Source organism: Podarcis tiliguerta, assembly GCF_965153285.1.
Source record: "Podarcis tiliguerta genome assembly, chromosome: 5".
Taxonomy (NCBI): Eukaryota; Metazoa; Chordata; class Lepidosauria; order Squamata; family Lacertidae; genus Podarcis; species Podarcis tiliguerta.
Genome location: NC_139538.1, coordinates 91,885,606 through 91,899,221, shown reverse-complemented (window position 1 = coordinate 91,899,221; position 13,616 = coordinate 91,885,606). Strand labels below are relative to the sequence as shown.

Sequence of the window (13,616 nt, the reverse complement as noted above, 5' to 3'; positions counted from 1 at the left end):
CTGCTATGAAGTGGAAGCTGAATGTTAAGTCATTTGTGGTGGAAGTACAATTGCAGTAAGAGCAGGCCAGAAATCAAAGGAAAAACACTTGGATTACCCAACCACCCCTTTCAGCCCTTATTTGACTGGTTTCCTAAACTGGATGAACACAAAAAGAAACAAACATCCCACTTTCATCTAGACATACAGTCTTCCCATATGTACTATTATGATTTCTACATATGCCAACGTTTACGAAAACTCATATAGCGGAAGCACACTTCCTTCCCTTTTTTTGACCAAAATATTTATAAAAGACAATTTCTCTAATATCAATAATAGGATCCAAATGATCACAAAGCAGAGAGACAAAGGGGAAATGTTTAAAAGTACAAAAACTGTATTTTTATACAGTTATAAAACTATAAACTGATGTCCATTTACAGACCCATTTCCAAGATGGAGATTGCAAATTTTTAAAAGTCCCTGCTAGGAGCTACGGACAGAGGTTTACAAACCTAGGGTCCTGTGTAGCTCATTCTGATGGGAAGGGATCAGTGTGGGTTTTTTGGGGAGTACTCAAAGGTACACAGTACCAGCCTCCTTTTTTAAAAAAAGGGGGGGAAGCACTGGTTAGGAAGACAGGTCATTTATCTGAGTGCCGCAGATGTCAAAAGTGAGTTTGGTGGGAACACAAAAGAGCCTTTTGAAGTGGTCACACCCAGATTTTGGAATTCTTTACCTTCGCTGCTTGGCCTCACACCTTTTGATGGCATTCGAGTATCTGACTGATTTTAAATCTATGTTTTCTGCTGCTTAAAGATCTGGTGAGGGGCTGTCTTTATTTTGGTTTGTTTCCTTGACTGTGATGTTTACGGTATATGGTAACTGATGTTTTTATAGCCACCTTGAGCAATATTTTGTTGGAAAGGCAAGATATGAATATTCCAAACAAACAAATAAATGCAATTCCTCTTAAATTTAAATAAGGGTGTTTTTTTCCTGGTTTCTATGCACACTACCTCACAGTCCTGATGCTTAGAAAGAAGAATATGACTGATTTTGACATAAAATGTAAGTAACAAAAACTAATTTAAAAACATTCCCAAAAGACAGTCCAACATAAAAACTATTATTGGACCCCAATAAGTTATTTCAGTCCCAAAAGGGCACATACAGGAGAGCCTTGTGTGCTGAGCATTTCTGTCACTATATATCGGAGTGCCTACTAGAGACAAGTCTGTGGCTGCAGAAGAGATAAAACCCATCAATCCAGAAATTTTCATTGGGTTATCAAGGAGCCCTAGGGGAAAAGAAGAAATCAGGAACCAAGAACAACCTAGATAAAATACTGGGCTCATAGAAAATATCGGAAGGAATCCGATACAGTGGACCCTCTGGATATGAATTTAATTCATTCCGGGGGTCCATGTGCACCCAAAAATATCCGAACCCAGAGGCCCGCTTCTGCACATGCGCAAGCGGCGAAACCCAAAAGTATACTTCCGGGTTTGCTGCTTTTGCAACCCAAAGTTTACATTACTCGAGGAAGGACAGATCCTGAAGCTGAGACTCCAATACTTTGGCCACCTCATGAGAAGAGAAGACTTCCTGGAAAAGACCCTGATGTTGGGAAAGATGGAGGGCACAAGGAGAAGGGGACGACAGAGGATGAGATGGTGGGACAGTGTTCTTGAAGCTACAAGCATGAGTTTGACCAAACTGTGGGAGGGAGTGGAAGACAGGAGTGCCTGGCGTGCTCTGGTCCAGGGGGTCACGAAGAGTCGGAGACGACTAAATGACTAAACAACAACCATAACAACAACAATGTAACCCGAGGGTCTACTGTATACCATATTTTTCTGTGTATAACACGCCCCCTATTTTTTGGAACACAACAAAGATTTTTGGGGTAGAAATTGCCCCAAGTTGTTGAGTTTTTTGGGGGGGGGGAGTTTGCCCAGAGTTGTTGAGCTTTTACTGGGGGGATCACCCCCACCAATCACCAGCATGCCAGTGGAAGTTGCATGCTTCACCGCTGACTATTTCCTGCTGGCTGCTGCCACCAATCGCCCGTCCCCCCTCTGCTATCCATGTATAAGACGAGCCAGAATTTTTGCCTATATTTATAAGGAAAAAATATCATCTCATGCACGGGAAAATACGGTACCCTAATAGCCTAACAGGGTTCTCTCTTTTCAGAAGAACACAGCAATTAAGAAGTAATAAGTGTGCATCGTAAGAGCACTAAGTCCCCTCTTGGAGCAGAACATGGCTCTAATATACCATGCCCATTACAATTTGTCTCTGAAGCCATCTGTCCATGCAGGAGAAGGCATAGATGGACCGATATCCATGCTCTTTCTCATCCCCTACCTAAGATGCAAACATGTCGGCCTCCACCTGCCGTCTGAACAGATGTAGCTCCAACACACAGGCTAACATCCTCGGAACTAGGCTTTAATAATATTAAGGACTGTTCCGTGTGCCTTAGTAATTTCAGTGGACTTAAGCACACACACAGCCAACTGTGCTGGTATTCTTTTGGGAAATAATCATAGCATAACTATGTATGATAGTGTAGCCCAAGATAAAACAATTGGAAGTTGCATTCCATTTTTAATAGGAATATTAACAGTGCTGATATACAGAAGTGCTATTAACTTCCAGTTTTAGGCAGTTTATAAAGTCAAAAACTACACAGGCATATTAACAACAGCTGCTACTGCATGTGGGATCAAGTGTTTTCACCGCGCCCGGGGTAAGCGACACTGGTGGGAAGCGCTTAAAATAAGCAGGGCTTGCTTGCCACTAATATGAGGGCATCGCCAATAAGATTAATTCTGTAACACTCAAGGGCTTATTGCTATAGATAGAAATAAAATCTGCCTTTTATTGAGCGCTCGAAAGTAACCAATAGTATGGGCACACTGTATCCAAATAAAAAAAAAGCAATAAAAGAAACAGAAAAGAGCAACAACCTTGCAGCAGGAAAAGTTGGATTATATGAATTAATGCACATTTATATGCATGCCTTTTTTTAAAAAAAAAAAAACTTTACTTTTTGCATATTTTGTTCTGGTTTTGCTGCTCATGGAAAGAGGTGGGACACTGAAATCTGGAAACGGAAATCTTACTTAGCTTCTGAAATTTTATCAAACATAATTTTTAAAAAACTACAGATGCAAGAAAGTTTCTGGCTTATTTTTTCAAGACAATGCTGAGTTTTCAGAAGCCAAATTATCTCCTCCCCCCGATAATTCAGCGGAATTACAGCCCCCACACTAACACTGTGCAGAGACCCATCCCCAACTTTCAAACTAAACCTTTGCTCTCCACATTTTCAAGGGGACCACAGAAAATTTGGTGAAATTGCAGGAGGGAGAAGGAGGTTGTACTTTTATTCTTAAATACAGATGAATTGTGTGTTTCCCTTTTAAAAAACTCACTGCACGACCTCTCTGTGATTCAGGGCTTTTCTCACAAAAGATTACCTGTTGGCGGCATTCTCTACACTTTCTGTAATGACTATATGGCCAGGCAACAGTCATGTAGTCACACGGTCATTGTAGAAGCACAGACGGTAGGTGATGCTTTGTGCCACAGGGAACATGTCTGGGGAGTTTCTCAGCATTATAAAAAGGAAGAAAAAGAGCACTCTGCCACCTCATAAAATTTAAGAATGCAAGCATTGCCCCCACCCCACAAAAAAACCTCCAAGGTTCTCCCCTCACCCCACTGGCCTCTTTCCAGGGCACTTCTATTTGCCCCCACCCCACTGAACTACTGGAAAAGATTGGAAAGAAAGCTTTGGCAGAGCCTTGGGCTAAATGTCCTCTTTGCTTATCACTTCTCATGCTCGAAGAAGAAGAAGAAGAGTTTGGATTTGATATCCCGCTTTATCACTACCCAAAGGAGTCTCAAAGCTGCTAACATTCTCCTTTCACTTCCTCCCCCACAACGAACACTCTGTGAGGTGAGTGGCACTGAGAGACTTCAGAGAAGTGTGACTGGCCCAAGGTCACCCAGCAGCTGCATGTGGAGGAGCGGGGAAGCGAACCCGGTTCACCAGATTACAAGACTACCACTCTTAACCACTACACCACACTGGTTCATGTGCAGACCATGTGCAGGAGAACAAAATGGAAGAAGAGTTCCTTCTTCAGATTTCTCTAATTCCACCCACTACACCAGAACCCTAACTACACTGCCTACAAGTTTGAGCTATAGATAAATGCCGTATGAGGGGCAGAAAAAATTGATCCATCAGCTGCCTGCAGGAAGAACGGTGTGGTGGGATTTGCCCTGCCTTCTTGGCCTGACAGCAGCCACGAAAATAAAAGACGTCTGCTTCTTGGGATAAAAGCAATGACAAACCTAGACAACATCTTAAAAAGCAGAGACATCACCTTGCCAACAAAGGTCCGTATAGTTAAAGCCATGGTTTTCCCAGTAGTGATGTATGGAAGTGAGAGCTGGACCATAAAGAAGGCTGATCGCCGAAGAATTGATGCTTTTGAATTATGGTGCTGGAGGAGACTCTTGACAGTCCCATGGGCTGCAAGAAGATCCAACCTACCAAATCTTTAAGTAAATCAGCCCTGAATGCTCACTGGAAGGACAGATCGTGAAGCTGAGGCTCCAGTACTTTGGCCACCTCATGAGAAGAGAAGACTCCCTGGAAAATACCCTGATGTTGGGAAAGAAGGAGGGCACAAGGAGAAGGGGATGACAGAGGACGAGATGGTTGGACAGTGTTCTCGAAGCTACCAGCATGAGTTTGACCAAACTGCGGGAGGCAGTGGAAGACAGAAGTGCCTGGCCTGCTCTGGTCCATGGGGTCATGAAGAGTCGGACACAACTAAATGACTAAACAACAAGTCCCCAGTTACACGGGGGTTAAGTTTCAAGGCACCACGTGCGCCAGCAGGAGACGCATAAGCCTGCCCCATTCTGTTCTGCTCTGCACGCTTCCGGTGTTGAACATAATGCACACGTCAGTGGTTGCACACATGCTAAATGAGCACAAATGGGGTGTTGCCTGTATTCAGATGCATTGCAAGAATGGTAACTTTTCAGAACCGTTGACTGAGCTTCCCTCCACAACTCCTTTCTTCCCATCTCTTTTATATGTCATTTTTTTTAGGCCATTAAGTCTGGCGACAGAGACTGCTGCACTACTGCTTTCTGCAAGCCACTCTAAAGAACAGAGTAGAAATCCTTTAAATTAATAAAAACACAGAGCAGTCCAGAGTTTGCCAATCTTAATTCTCCCAATGCAGATAGTGGGGATAGTTTAGCAGGTTGCACACATGGACAGAGTACATTTCTCCTAGGGGATCTGAGGGTACAGCGTTAGAAACTGAGATAAGAAAGCTAGGACCTAAAGGACTCCTTGAAACCTATGTTAGGGGCACAACAACTGAACGTCTAGGCATGCTTCTTTATGACAAGAATACATTTTTCGCATGGTCTAGTCCTTCCCCTGCCCACCCCACTAATATTCTTAAGGGGGTCTCTTCTCCAGTCTTCAGAGAGTAGCTGGAATGCTGAGGCAGAAAAAAAGGTCCTCCTTTCCTTCCACTCTGCAGTTTTAATCTGAAATCTTAGGCACAGTACGGCGCCCAGAGCACAGAAACTGTTCGCCTTAATGATATTCCCTGTTGCAAAATGCACCTAGAACAAGGGGAGTTTTGAACACTGTGAGGGTATGGTCTGAAGTCTAGATGGATGACTGCCCATGAACCATGTGCACATTACCTTGTGACAGAAAAAATTGAAATATAAATGCAAGAAAAGGGGGTGGGACTATGGGGATAAATGTCCACTTACTGTTGCTGTCCGTGAAGAGCAACTGAAGGGTGCTAGTGTGTGTCACAGCCATGCAAAAACATCAGGGAGCTGTAGCAGTTGAATTTTTGCTCAGTGAAACAGTGTGGAAAAGGACAAACCAGTTTCCTGCATTGCTCTATTTCCTCTAAGACATGGGAAGGCAAACTAAGGCCCGGGGGGAGGATGCGACCCAATCGCCTTCTAAATCCGGCCCGTGGACGGTCCAGGAATCAGCGTGTTTTTACATGAGTAGAATGTGTCCTTTTATTTAAAATGCATCTCTGGGTTATTTGTGGGCCATAGGAATTCGTTCATTAAAAAAGAAAAATAGTCCGGCCCCCCACAAGGTCTGAGGGACAGTGGACCGGCCCCCTGCTGACCCCTGCTCTAAGAGCATTCCTCCTCTGTCCTCCATCCAGTCACCCTACTCAGCTGCTTATCCATAGATGCTCTAAAGTATGCTCACATTAAACTCCAGCAGAAACCCATCTCCTTTCCAGTTCTCGGAAATCCTTGGTAACTTAGCTCCTGGCTGCAGAAGGGGCGTCCCCCCTCCCCCTCCCCGCCTCCCAAATCCATTTCTCACAGAAACTCCCGTCCGATTATTTTGCACCATAGTACTGAGAAGCATGACTGCATGTGCATGTGTGACAAAGGAAAAGAAAGCACTTTATGGATGCCAGATGTTTTGCATCACAAGAAAAGGACCCCTATTCCAGACCACAGCGCAGTCCATAGAACATAATTGGATACACATTCCCATGGCATCCGCTCTGCCCCCAACATTCCAAGACCTGTTCCCCATTCACAGTATTTTATCAGACACAATGAAGTGACCGTTCCTCAGCTCCGGATAACAACAGTTCGGAGGGAATCCCCGTCTTCACAGACTTCTGTAAGGCAGCCCCTACAATTTGCATGTACAGTCCCACATATGCAGAGTATTCTGGATGTGAAAAGGAGGGAAAAAATGATTGTCTCCCCCCCCCCCAAACAAATTACACTCCAATGCAGCATTCACTATCCAAGGACAAACTATTAATGTGAATAAAAAATTATTTGCACAGAACCCTGGGATATATAGATAAAAAAACACCCATTTCTATGGTGGTGCCCTGGATTCTAAATACCCTCCCCTAAAATATTTATCTGACGCCAACCTTGACTCCTTTTCAACACCAGGTAAGACCTGGTCATGTTCCTTAGGGATTTGTGAATTGTTAACTCTGCAATGCAATAAAATGGCAGTCAGCTCCTCCTTGCTTTAATATTGTTGTTGTTTTGTTTTCTGTTGTTTATTTATTGTTGTGAATGAAATTACTGTTTTAAATAAATTCCTGAGCTCAATTTGACATCAGACAAGTTATATATAATTTTAAATAATCAAAACACACAAAATACTGATCATTCAGTGGTAGCATTTAGCATTTACAGAATACCTTAGAGACAACTTCCCTTCATCAAACCAGAGCCAGCACTATAATTAGGCAAAGCAAGGCCAGTCACCCCAGGCAGAGGATATTGTGACAGAATTAAAGAGCAGCAAAATGCAAACTATTTGGTTTATTCTTATATTTGGTTTATTCTTATATTTTTATATTTTATGTTGCAGGCAGTAAAAGGTTTTCAGTCCCCACTGCATCAAACAAGGCTCAGCGCAGAGCCTGCTGCCCTCCCAAGAAGCAGGGATTTTCCAACTGGTAGCATCCACTCTGTGGGGCTCACTGCCTAGATAGGAAAGTCTCACCATGCCTGTTTGCATGGAAAAAAGTAAAGTCCTTTTTTTAAATTCCAGAGGACTTCAGGGACACAAAGCTGACTGCTAGATCTTACGACTCTGTTTTGAGCTCTTTAAATTCCCCTCATTATGACAGGCCAGGTTTCTCTGTAGGGAGGACCTGTGCATAATAATAATAATAATAATAATAATAATAATAATGTATTATTAATACCCCGCCCATATGGCTGGGTTTCCCCAGCCACTCTGGTCAGCTCCCAACAGATTAATAACAATAAAGCATTAAAGACTTCCCTAAACAGGTCTGCCCTCAGATGTCTTCTAAAAGTCAGATATTTCCTTGACATCTGATGGGAGGGTGTTCCACAGGGCCACCACCGAGAAGGCCCTCTGCCTGGTTCCCTGTAACCTCACTTCTTGGAGGGAGGGAACCGCCAGAAGGCCCTCGGAGCTGGACCTCAGTGTTTGGGCTGGACGATGGGGGTGAAGAGCCTCCTTCAGGTATACAGGGCTGAGGCTGTTTAGGGCTTTAGAGGTCAGCACCAACACTTGGAATTGTGCTCGGAAATGTATTGGGAGCCAATGTAGGTCTTTCAGAACTGGTGTTATATGGCCTCGGCGGCCACTTTGTATATTTCGAGGATATCTTGAGAGTATGACAGCCCTCAAGCTGGGAAAAATTGTCGTCAGGGAAAACTTGGCCCTTACCTCAACAGTGTCCCCAAGTGAAGCATTTTACTTTGTGACATAGAAGTGAATAGTAACTTCAGTTGAGATTTCATTGCTGGGGGTTAGACTAGATGGCCAAAGGGTCCTTTCCAACTCTTCCATCACTGCACTTCTATTTGTTTTAAATGAAATTGTCCCTCATGCCCATTTGGCAATTAGCATTGTGCTGCATCCCTCCTAGTCACTGCATGATTCCATGTCATGCAGCGATGGTGACCATAAGCGCTGAAGAAGGGTGATGTGGTTCCACACCTTCTCTCCTTCCCTCGTATAAACACGGGTGACCATGGACACCTGTGCAGGTGGTTGCCTCCACAGGGCATTGTGAAGTTGGTGTCACTACAGCCTCTTCCAGGAACAGCCTCCCCCTTCCCCCTTATATCGCAGTGGCATGAGATACAGAGATCTGGGGCTTGCTCTTGAACTCTGTTCTTCTGCGTCCTCCAAACACACAAACCGTCTCCCGGTGTCTCCATGGCACAGCTTGATATCTGAGAGTCCTGCCTGAGCCTCATCCAAAGTTCTGCATGGCTATACACACGTCACACATTTCTTAAGTCCTTGCAGTTGCTCGCCTTAGTGCTTACATGCAAGTATCAGAAATAAGGAAGACTGTTTAGGGCTGACCATTTAAACGGCCGGCTGAGAAATTGGGGGGGGGGGGGCGGGAGTCACCTGCTTCCCAGAGCTGCTTCTCCCCCTAAAGGCAAAAAGGAACAGCACCAAACAGGTCCATCCAGCTACCACCACCACTCCCATGTTCAAAGGTAACCGTGGCATATTGTTCACACTGCAATCACCTGCGCAAAAATAGCACCAAAGTAAACAGTCCTACACGAGCTTTTCAAAAAGCGGAACGAAAACAACATAGCAGGTTAAATTCTGCACACGAGTGTGGCTTACAAGTGAGGAAGACATTAAAGCCCTCCAGCTGCTGGGCTGTAACTACAGTGGTACCTCGGGTTAAGTATTAATTCATTCCGGAGGTCCGTTCTTAACCTGAAACTGTTCTTAACCTGAAGCACCACTTTAGCTAATGGGGCCTCCTCCTGCCGCCGTGCCGCCGGAGCCCGATTTCTGTTCTTATCCTGAAGCAAAGTTCTTAACCCGAAGCACTATTTCTCGGTTAGCAGAGTGTGTAACCTGAAGTGTATGTAACCTGAAGCGTATGTAACCCAAGGTACCACTTTACTGTGCTATTAGCCTCAGTCAAGGGGGAAGGGTGCTGTTTTTCAGCAATGTCTGGGGCACCATGGGCTTCCCTACACTTGCATGAATGCAATCAACTAAGCTCAGCCTGGATAGTTCAGGTGGTTAGAACATGGTGCTACTAACACCAAGGTTGCAGGTTCCATCCCCATCTGGGATAGCTGCATATTCCTGCATTGCATTAGATGATTCTCAGGGTCCCTTCCAACTCTATGAAAGACTTGTTAATTTTATCATTATTTCCTTGACATCTGATGGGAGGGTGTTCCACAGGGCCACCACCGAGAAGGCCCTCTGCCTACTAACCTACGTAAAATATCACATTCACAGCACAAAAAGAAAAAAACACACAGCAGCAACAAAACAGAACAAAAATCATCTTTTAAAAGCTGCATAGTCCCATAAGAGGTCTTCAAGAGACATGTCAAAGTCAGTAGCCTGCCAAACTTCTGCCGGAAGAGTGCTCCACAACATGGGACCGTCAGTGCTAACTGCCTGGCTTCCAGTTGAGGCCACTTGGGCTGCTGTGACATGGGGAACAGCTGGCAGCACTCTTCCAGATAATCATGATCAATATGGTGCATAAGGGTTCGCCACAGCAGCGAGGCATTGGTCCACGGCTTGCAACCACCCCTGGTTCAGAAGTTATGGAGAAACAGAGTGCTGCAAAACTCCGAAGGACCACTCCCAGTGGGCTTTATGGCATCGGGGATGAAATGGTGCTTCTGGAACATCATGGCACAAATGCCAAGGGGAACAGAACACTCCACTAGTCCTCTCGTCTAGATTCAATCGTAAGAACAGAACCACTGGAATGTTGAGCCTTCACCCAGGCAATCCAGGAGAACACCCAGGACCCTCGTACTTACGGGACCGCCTCTCCTGGTATGTCCCGCAGAGGACTCTAAGGTCCATGAATAATAATAGCTTAAAGGTCCCAGGCCCTAAGGAAGCCAGACTATCCTCCACCAGGGCCAGGGCTTTTTTAGTGATGGCTCCAACCTGGTGGAATGCTCTGGCCCACGAGACTAGGGCCCTGCAGGACTTGATCTCCTTCCGCAGGGCCTGTAAGACAGAGCTATTCCGCCTGGCCTTCAATTTGAATTAGCCTGATCCTCTATCCCCTTTTCCCTGAAGAAACCCTTTCTGGGACCCCACATTTAAATTTTTCCCTGGTCTCCTTGCTGGCCCTAGTAGAACCAACTTGGCCAGTTAGCCCTGGTGATCGTTTGATGTCTACTGACTGGTCCCCCCTCCGAAATGATCCCTGAAGTTTTGAATTTTATTGATATTGATGCTGCATTTTATGTTGTATTTTATGGTGTTTTATGCTGTTTTTAAGTGCATTTTAATCAATGTTTTATATTTGCTGTTGCCGCCCTGAGCCCGGTTTTTAAACAGGGAAGAGCGGGGTATAAATAAAATTATTATTATTATTATTGTTATTATTATTATTATTATTCTATGGTCAAAGCCACTGAAAGAATGAGAAAGAGTTAATAGCTCACAATTCCTCATCCCTCTCTGAATGAAGGCCACTCACCAAAGCCACCAAGGCTGATTCAGTCCTGAAACCAATCCTGAACCCAGACTGAAGTGGATCCAGCTACTTAGTGTTATCCAGAAAGTTACCCTGTTCACAGAATTACAGAATCACAGAACTGTAGAGTTGAAAGGGACCTCCAGGACCATCTAGTCCAACCCTCTGCAATGCAATGTCTGCAATACAATCACAGTTGCATCCTATCTTGAGTCTCTTGATAATGCTATATAGGGATGAAGTGTTGTGAGCCACCGTACGTGTACACACACACACACACACACACACACACACACACCACCTTTCTAGGCAAGAAATCTATTCAAAGCCCACTAGGTCATGATGGTGAAGTACTAAGTTTGAAAAATTAATAAAATAAATATACCGTATTTTTTGCTCTATAAGACTCACTTTTTCCCTCCTAAAAAGTAAGGGGAAATGTGTGTGGCGTCTTACGGAGCAAATGCAGGCTGTGCAGCTATCCCAGAAGCCAGAACAGCAAGAGGGATTGCTGCTTTCACTGCGCAGCGATCCCTCTTGCTGTTCTGCCTTCTGAGATTCAGAATATTTTTTTTCTTGTTTTCCTCCTCCAAAAACTAGGTGCGTCTTGTGGTCTGGTGCGTCTTATAGAGCGAAAAATACGGTAAGTTATTTACTTATACACCACCTCTCAAAACATACTTTCCCAAACTGAAAGAGGACATTTTATAGAACAGTTATTCAAACAGACCCATTGCACACATGGGCAACAGAGCGACGAAGGGGAGAGCCATTTCTAAAGGCTTACAAAGATAAGGGTGAGGTGTTAACATCTGCGCCAAGCGTAGAAGCCTGAACTGTTACAAGCTTGTGGCATGAGGTCTGAGGCAGTAGAGGGGAACTGGGAGCTGGTGGAGGAATTCAAAAAGGGGAAATGACATGGCCATACCCAAAGGCAAGAAAAAATGATCTCAGTTTACAACAGCGTTTGTCTGGAGGGAAGAGCAGGCAATGTGGGTGCGTGGAAACTGTTAAAGTAATAAAATGCAGCTTTCCGACAAATGCAACCCCAGACCCAATTTCTCTAATGCTGCAAGGCACCCACCCACCCACTCAGCACTCAAATGATGGGCAGCACTAAAGCATTCACAGTAATGAAAAACAATAAGGTACCAAGGCAGGGAGAGTGGTTGGGGGTCTACCACAAGAATCAGAAGTTCCACTGGTATTTGTTTTAACAAGATGCTGAATTATTTCAATGTGACGAGGGTCAATGGAACATAGCTCAAACTTACAGACGGCATTAATCTGGGACACGCCGTAAACAACAGGGCAATAACCAGAAGAACAACAAGGCAAACGGATCAGGGAAGGTTAAAAAAATATGGCGAAAAATCAAACATTCTAGGCTGGAAAAAATTCCAAACAAATACATATGAGAGAAAATAATATGAAACACAACCAGGCGAAATCTGTACGGCGGTATGGCAAAAAAAAAAATGTAGTGGGGAATAGTTGTCCTGGATATGATTCTGGGAAATGAATACTAGAAATGAGTTTGTAATGTGAAAATGGTTTGGAGGGGAAAAAAAACTCTGGCTCAAACTGTACGTTATGATAAATGCACAGGTGCCATCAGAACTGAAAGTTGCAAATCTATTTACTGTTCAAAGGATCTTAATAGATCTGTTGGGTCTCTGGACCATAATAAAGATTGTTGTTGTTGTTGTAATAGACTTGATCCTTCACAAAGTTCTCCAACATTGCATATTTACCTAACAACATTTTGTCCTTGCTTCTTAGGAAGCTCTCAAAGTAGCCTATCATTATATCAATTAAGCAATATTCAAGGGACACAAAATCAAAAGCAACACAATTTAAACATTCTAGAAATATATATTGCTGAACCCGGCCTCTTGTGCAGCTGCTGTTCATTTCAACAAATCTTGCACAGAACAACTTCCAATGTGCTCAATGGACCATTGCTGATGCACAATAAAGATGGGATATTGTAAGTGCAACGCTTAAATATTGACTTTTATAAATGTAAATTGCAGGCATTTCCGAGAAGAGAAACCAAGAGGGAATGGCTTATAAGGAAAAATTAGATGGTTGCTGAATAACTTGGAACCAAAAACATGGATAACCAGAGAGGAGAACTGTTGCAAAATAGTAAACACCAATGTAGGAAATAAACTGTTTAGGATAACTAGTAAGCTACATGAAGTAACAAGACCACTGTTGATTAAACAAATGCTCATTTATTTCAGCAGTGACAGTGGGTGAAAATCTAATAACAAATGCTGAAATAATTAAGAGTTGCAAAAAAAAAAAGAACATTTTTGGTAATACACATATATTAATTACCTTCTACCAAAATACATTTGCCACACGTACAAGCCACAGATGCAGTACTTTCATGCGTATTGAAATGCAGAGAAACCATTGGTCCACAGGCTGAATGTGGCCCATGACATTTTCCCATCTAGCTCACAGCAAGAAGATGGACCAAGCTTGTTTTCTCCTGCTCCGGAGGCTAGGACCCAAATCAATGGAATCAAGTTGCAAGTAAGGAGATTCTGACTAAACATCAGGAAGAACTTTCTGAGA

General features: G+C 43.8%; 1 protein-coding gene across 5 annotated transcripts in view; it reads right to left on the bottom strand.

Annotated features, from left to right (window-relative positions):
- NTF3 (neurotrophin 3) overlaps positions 1-13,616 on the bottom strand; it is a 69,014-nt gene that overhangs the window by 38,584 nt on the left and 16,814 nt on the right. The window contains exon 1 of one of the 5 annotated variants that reach the window (XM_083440953.1): positions 13,374-13,540. The exons of the other annotated variants lie outside the window; for them this stretch is intronic. The gene's annotated coding sequence lies outside the window, so the exon portion shown is untranslated. Of the gene's footprint in view, positions 1-13,373; positions 13,541-13,616 lie in introns of those variants that run through there. 5 annotated transcript variants of the gene reach the window in all.